At 41.8% G+C, this 6,000-nt stretch overlaps 1 protein-coding gene across 7 annotated transcripts in view; it reads right to left on the reverse strand.

The window, feature by feature from the left end:
* The window catches only part of MIPOL1 (mirror-image polydactyly 1), a 404,420-nt gene extending 398,814 nt beyond the window's left edge, over nucleotides 1-5,606 (reverse strand). For 2 of the 7 annotated variants that reach the window (XM_050798636.1, XM_050798629.1), the window contains exon 1: nucleotides 5,241-5,403. The gene's annotated coding sequence lies outside the window, so the exon portion shown is untranslated. The other 5 variants (XM_050798631.1, XM_050798633.1, XM_050798634.1 and 2 more) reach the window with 4 other exon arrangements.
* Nucleotides 5,607-6,000: the final 394 nt, after the last annotated feature.

Below are 6,000 nucleotides of genomic sequence, written 5' to 3' on the forward strand. Positions count from 1 at the left end.
CTCATCAACCCTAAGCCATCTCTAGATGGTATGTGAAGTTGCCAGTGAAAGTGAGTCATCTGCCCATCGCCAGTCCCAGGTAGCTGGACATACTAGTAATAAGATTTGCTGGAAATAAATTATAAAAGCAACAAATAAGCAATAGACAAATACATTCACCTTGAACACACAGTCACCCTAAACAGGGTAAACAAGATTAAATGTAACCTAAATAAAGTATCTAAAAACTGCAACCAGAAAAGGCAAGGTGTGTTAGCAATGAAATTCTGGAAAATTGTTCCAGAAGTCAACAATGGCAATGTAGTGCAGGCAATGTCCAGAGGAGAAGGTACTGTTGGAAGCTAGTGACTACAATTCAACCCACAAATACATCCTTATTAACATGAAAGCATCACCTAAGGTTGATGGTACAAATTAAATATTTGTGCCACATTAATTCCCTATTTGCTCCCTTATGAAGTCTGAAGCCATGGAGGGAGGGGACTCCCTTGTCTGAGAATCCCTTCCACTGGCACATGCCCTTTATTACCCATAATAATTTGCAGTGACTCCAAGTTGATTCAAGGAGTGCCATGAAAAACACTGCATATGAATACAATTGCTTTGTGTGGGACTTATAAAGCAGAAAGGTATTTACATTAGTCATTGTGTGTGTGTGCACATGTGTGTGTAATGAAATGCAGTATGTACTGGATCCAGAATTTCTATATAAGAAAAGCTTACTTAACTGCAATGAATTGATAGTGGAAGGTGAGGCCCATCTTAAATCCATCTGCATAACAATCAAGTAAGACTGGAAAAAACCAATTATACATATCAAAGAAAGGATCACACTGATGAAATTACCCTCACACCCTTCATTAGTATTAGCATATATGTTTAAATGTGCACTAAATTCACTTCTATAAATTACTTAAAAACAAAAAAGGCACTGGTGCCGTGGCTAACGCCTGTAATCCTGGCACTTTGGGAGGTCAAGGCAGGAGGACCTGAGGCCAGGGGTTGGATACTAGCCTGGGCAACAAAGCTAGACTCTGTTTCAACAAAAACAAAAAATAAAATAGGTGTGATGTTGAGCACCTATAGTCCTATCTACTTGAGAGGTTGCAGTGGGGAAGACAGCTTGAACCCAGGGCAAGGTTACAGTGAGCTATGATTGCACCACTGTACTCCAACCTGAGTGACAGCAAGATCCTGTTTCTAAAAGCAACAACAAGAACAACAAAAAAAACCGAGAAAGTGTTAGCTAAAAATGTTAACATGGATGGTGGGCTGAAGGGCATTAAAGTAAAATTTTGGGCAATACTGAGTAAAAGACAGGGGGCCAAGAGTAAAAGAAGATGAACTGGGCAGTCCAAAGGGACATTTAAGGAAGAAACGACTTCCCAGGATGGATCCTGGGAAGAGATGTCACAGTTGAGCTTCATGGCCCAAGTCAATGGCTATTACTTCCTATATCATGAGTATACTCAATCACTAGATAAAAATGTTTTAAAAAGCCATCCCAGGATGGAATAGCTCAAAGGACAATATGCACTTCAAAATATTACAATAAGTATATTATATATGTCAGGCCTCTGAGCCCAAGCTAAGCTATCATATCCCTTGTGACCAGATGGCCTAAAGCAACTGAAGATCCACAAAAGAAGTGAAAATAGCCTTAATTGATGACATTCCACCATTGTAATTTGTTTGTGCCCCACCCTAACTGATCAATGTACTTTGTAATCTCCCCCACCCTTAAGAAGGTTCTTTGTAATTCTCTCCACCCTTGAGAATGTACTTTGTGATATCCTCCCTCTGCCTGCAAAACGTTGCTCCTACCTCTACCACCTATCCCAAAACCTGTAAGAACTAATGACAATCCACCACCCTTTGCTGACTCCTTTTTCAGACTCAGTCCGCCTGCACCCAGGTGATACAAACAGCCATGTTGCTCACACAAAGCCGGTTTGGTGATCTCTTCACAGGAACATGTGAAACAATGTATTTTTTTATATTTTTTACTCAAAATACCCAGAACTGTCTGGACATTCATACTTTTCTTTCCTAGCCTTTTAAATAGTATCAAAGAAAGATTGTCTCTCCTTTCTTTTCTCACTTCTTACCTCTCTTTTGTTCTTCAGATTTACAGGGTGAGTAGAAAGTGGGAGAAGTAAAAACAATTCAGACAAGAATCAAATTGGCCTCTAATTAGTCTCAAGGTAAAACTGGTAAACCAAATAAAGTATATTTAGAGATCTGAAATTCAACACCAAACCACTATAACTCATGCTGCTTAACAATACTGGCCAGGTGCGGTGGCTCGTGCCTGTAATCCCAGCATTTAGGGAGGCCAAGGAAGTAGGATCACTTGATCTCAGGAGTTTAAGACCAGCCTGGGCAACGTGGCAAAACTCCATCTCCACAAAAAAATACAAACATTAGCCCAGGCATGGTGGTGTGTGCCTGCAATCCTAGCTACTTGGGAAGCTGAGGTAAGAGGATCACTTCAGCCCAGGAGGCAGAGGCTGCAGTAAACCAAGATGGCCCCACTGCACTCCAGCCTGGGTGACAGAGGTACACCCTATCTCAAAAATATATATATACATACACACACATAGATACATAGATAGATAGATAGATAGATAGATAGATAGATAGATAGACAGACAGACATAGTATTATGGATATATATTTCTCTAATGTAGCCCATCTCAGTTACTGATTTCACATCCAACCAATTGGCAAAAGATTGAACAAACATTTTTCAATAGAGCAGGGGTTAGTACACTATGGCCCACAACCCAAATCCAGCCAGTGGACTGTGTTAAAAAAAAAAAAAAAAAACTAATTGGGAAACCATTAGGTTGAGACAGTTCCAGCACTTTGGGTTCCTATGTAAATAAACCAAAACCCAACTCAATGTAAACAGTAAAACTAAACTTGAGTTTAATCAATCAGAAACCACCAACCAACTTCTAACTAGAGACATTCCACTGTAACCAATCAAATATTTTCTTTGTCTATTTCCATAAACACCTTATAAAAGTTTTCCCTTCACACCCTCTTGGTGGAGTCTTGAACGACTTGTGGTCTGGTGATACCCAATTTATGAAATTGCTGAATGCTCATATAAACCCTAAAATTTTAATATGCCTAAAGTTATCTTTTAACAACTGTTTTTGTATAACCCATGAGCTAAGAATGGTTTTTACATTTTTAAATGGTTGGGAACAAAGAAAAGAGGAAAAAAACAGAAAAGAATATGTAACAGAGACTGTACAGCCTGTACAACCTAAAATACAGGTAGTCCGAGCTTCACACATTACTTGGTTAACTGAAACTCTACAAAGCGAGGGCTGCCTACACTTTTTGTCTGGTCCCTTACAGAAATAGAGGATATCCAAATGCCAGTAAACACATGAATATGTGCTCAATACCATCAGTCATTAGGGAAATTATGGGAAAATCCCAATGTTATTTCACTATATTCCTATTAGAATGGCTAAAATTAAAAAGACAATGTGAAATGTTGCAAGCATTTGGAGGAACCAGAATTCTCAAGCTGCCACTAAAGTGTAAATCAACACAATATGAAAAACTTTTCAGTAGTGTATACCACAAGCACACATCTGCCTATCCTGTAACACAGTAATTTTACTAGTAGGCATATACGCAGTAAAAATGTATACATGGCCAGGCGCAGTGGCTCACACCTGTAATCCCAGCACTCTGGGAGGCTAAGGCAGGTGGATCACCTGAGGTTAGGAGTTTGAGACCAGCCTGACCAAAAAGGTGAAACCCCGTCTTTACTAAAAATACAAAACTTAGCCGGGTGTGGTGGCAGGCACCTGTAGTCCCAGCTACTCGGGAGGTTGAGACAGGAGAATTGCTTGAACCCGGGAGGTGGGGGTTGCAGTAAGCCGAGATTGCACCACTGCACTCCAGCCTGGGTGGTGGAGCGAGACTCCATCTCAAAAAAAAGAAGAAAAAAAAGAAAAAGAAAGTAAACATAATTTCATCAAAATATTTCTAAAAATCTTTATAGCAGATTGGTAATAGCCAAAAACTAGAAACACTATACATACAGCATGAGAATAACGAACTGCTACATAACTTGAATAAATCTCACAAATAAAATATTGAGCAAAAATCGGACACTAAGGACTAAATACCATATTACTCCATTTATATAAAGTAAATAATGGGTGAAATATAATGTTAGACGTCCAGATAATGATTACCTTTGGAACCATGAAGTGGGGCTTCTGGGATACATTAATACTCTTTCCTGATCTAGATACTGGATACATAGGTATGTACACTTTGTGAAAATTCACTGAGCTGTACACTTATGATTCATACACTTTTCTATAGGTCTTCATACTTTAAATATTAACGCAATAAAAATATTTCTTTAAACTCTCTGCCTTTGAAGGAAAATTGTATACATATCCCATTCATTTTGCTGATTGCCATCATACTTCCCATCAATGACATGTCTTGATTCCTATTTCTTACATTAAAAAGTCAACTTTGTTTTAATTAATTTTATTGGCATACGATTGCATGGAATGATTATGTAATTGTCATTTTAGATTAACTCCATACCAGATCACAAGGAAAAACTTTGAAACGCCAATAACTTGTGATAGTATATTCAAGTTACCTAGGAACAAAAAAACACCTCCTTGAAATGTAGTTTTTTGTTTGGCCCTTTGTTTTGACTTATTTCTCTCTACTACCATTGTGATTTAACCTGCATAAAATGCTCAAAGGAGCTTTTCCAAACGCGTGTGCTTGTGCAAAGTTGTTCCTTTCTACTATCCTTGTCTAATAATGCGGCTGTCTTGTTCCCTCCATCCATCAAGCTTAAAATGCTTCCCAAACGTTGCACTGGGCCCAGGGACATAGTGAACCAAAAAAAAAAAAAAAAAAATTCCAACAGTATCTTTTTACTGCATGGTTCAGCGCGCTTAAAGAAGCCCCTCATTCTTCGCCCACACTTCCACGTGTCAGAACTGAAATATAAAACGAGTAAGTGACTCTCTCAAGGACACAGAGTCGATCAGAGGTTGAGCAAAGACTGGAACCTTCTGACTAACCACAACTTAAGGGGAAAACAAAAACAAAAACAAAAAAAATACACCCTTGAATAAATGCTCAGCTGCTCAGGTCCAGTATTAGGAAACTGGAGACAATACCAAAATCATACCCAGAAAGAGTTGTCTGCCACCTGAGGACCCCACGACACTGACCTTCGAGGGAGCCCCGTCACTCTCGGCCACGCGGGGTCAGCATTCACTAAGTACAGACTCCGCGCGGCCCCTTCTCCTTCTCCAAGGAAAAGTCTGCGGCCGAAAACTCCAGGGCTGATCTGTGCCCACCACTATCATTCTCCGTCGCCCAAACCTTCCTGCCCTACCGTTTACCTGAGATGCGCCTAGCATAGCCCGGGGAGTCGACACCGCGCGCCCGACCAGAGTTTCTCAGGCCCAGTGCGCAGCCACCGCGTCAGCCAATCGCCACTAGCTCTGAACCTCCCGGTTCCAGACTCACGGACAAACGACCGGGAGGAGGAGAGGGGCGGGGCACGGCGCGGGAGGGACGGAGGGAGCCAGCCGCTGGCGGCGCGCGAGGGCCTACGGGACGGCGGCGCGCCTCAGGGGAAGGCGCAGGCGGCGCTCACCGGGCATGCGCGTGCCGCGCTGCCGGGCCGCGAGGCGGGGCCTCCAGGCGAAAAGGAGAGCTTGAAGAGAAGGCTCGGGAGGAGTTTGGAGAGAAAGCAGTCGAACTTAATCCGCTGCGGTGGCTGCCCTAACGGGCCGCTTATGGTTGTCGAATCCAAGACGACGAGCGCAAAACGCTCTTTCTCTTCTGAAAGAGCAAAACGTTGTCTGGACAAAACCTAATAGGATTACAAGAGGGAAAACGCGGAACTAAAAACGGCGTCTTGTGGCCTCACACTTGGCCTCGTGGAGTTTTCCCAGGACGTGGCGAAATTGTGGTTTCCTTCTT

The sequence above is a fragment of the Macaca thibetana genome, chromosome 7 (genome assembly GCF_024542745.1).
Source record: "Macaca thibetana thibetana isolate TM-01 chromosome 7, ASM2454274v1, whole genome shotgun sequence".
NCBI lineage: Eukaryota > Metazoa > Chordata > Mammalia > Primates > Cercopithecidae > Macaca > Macaca thibetana.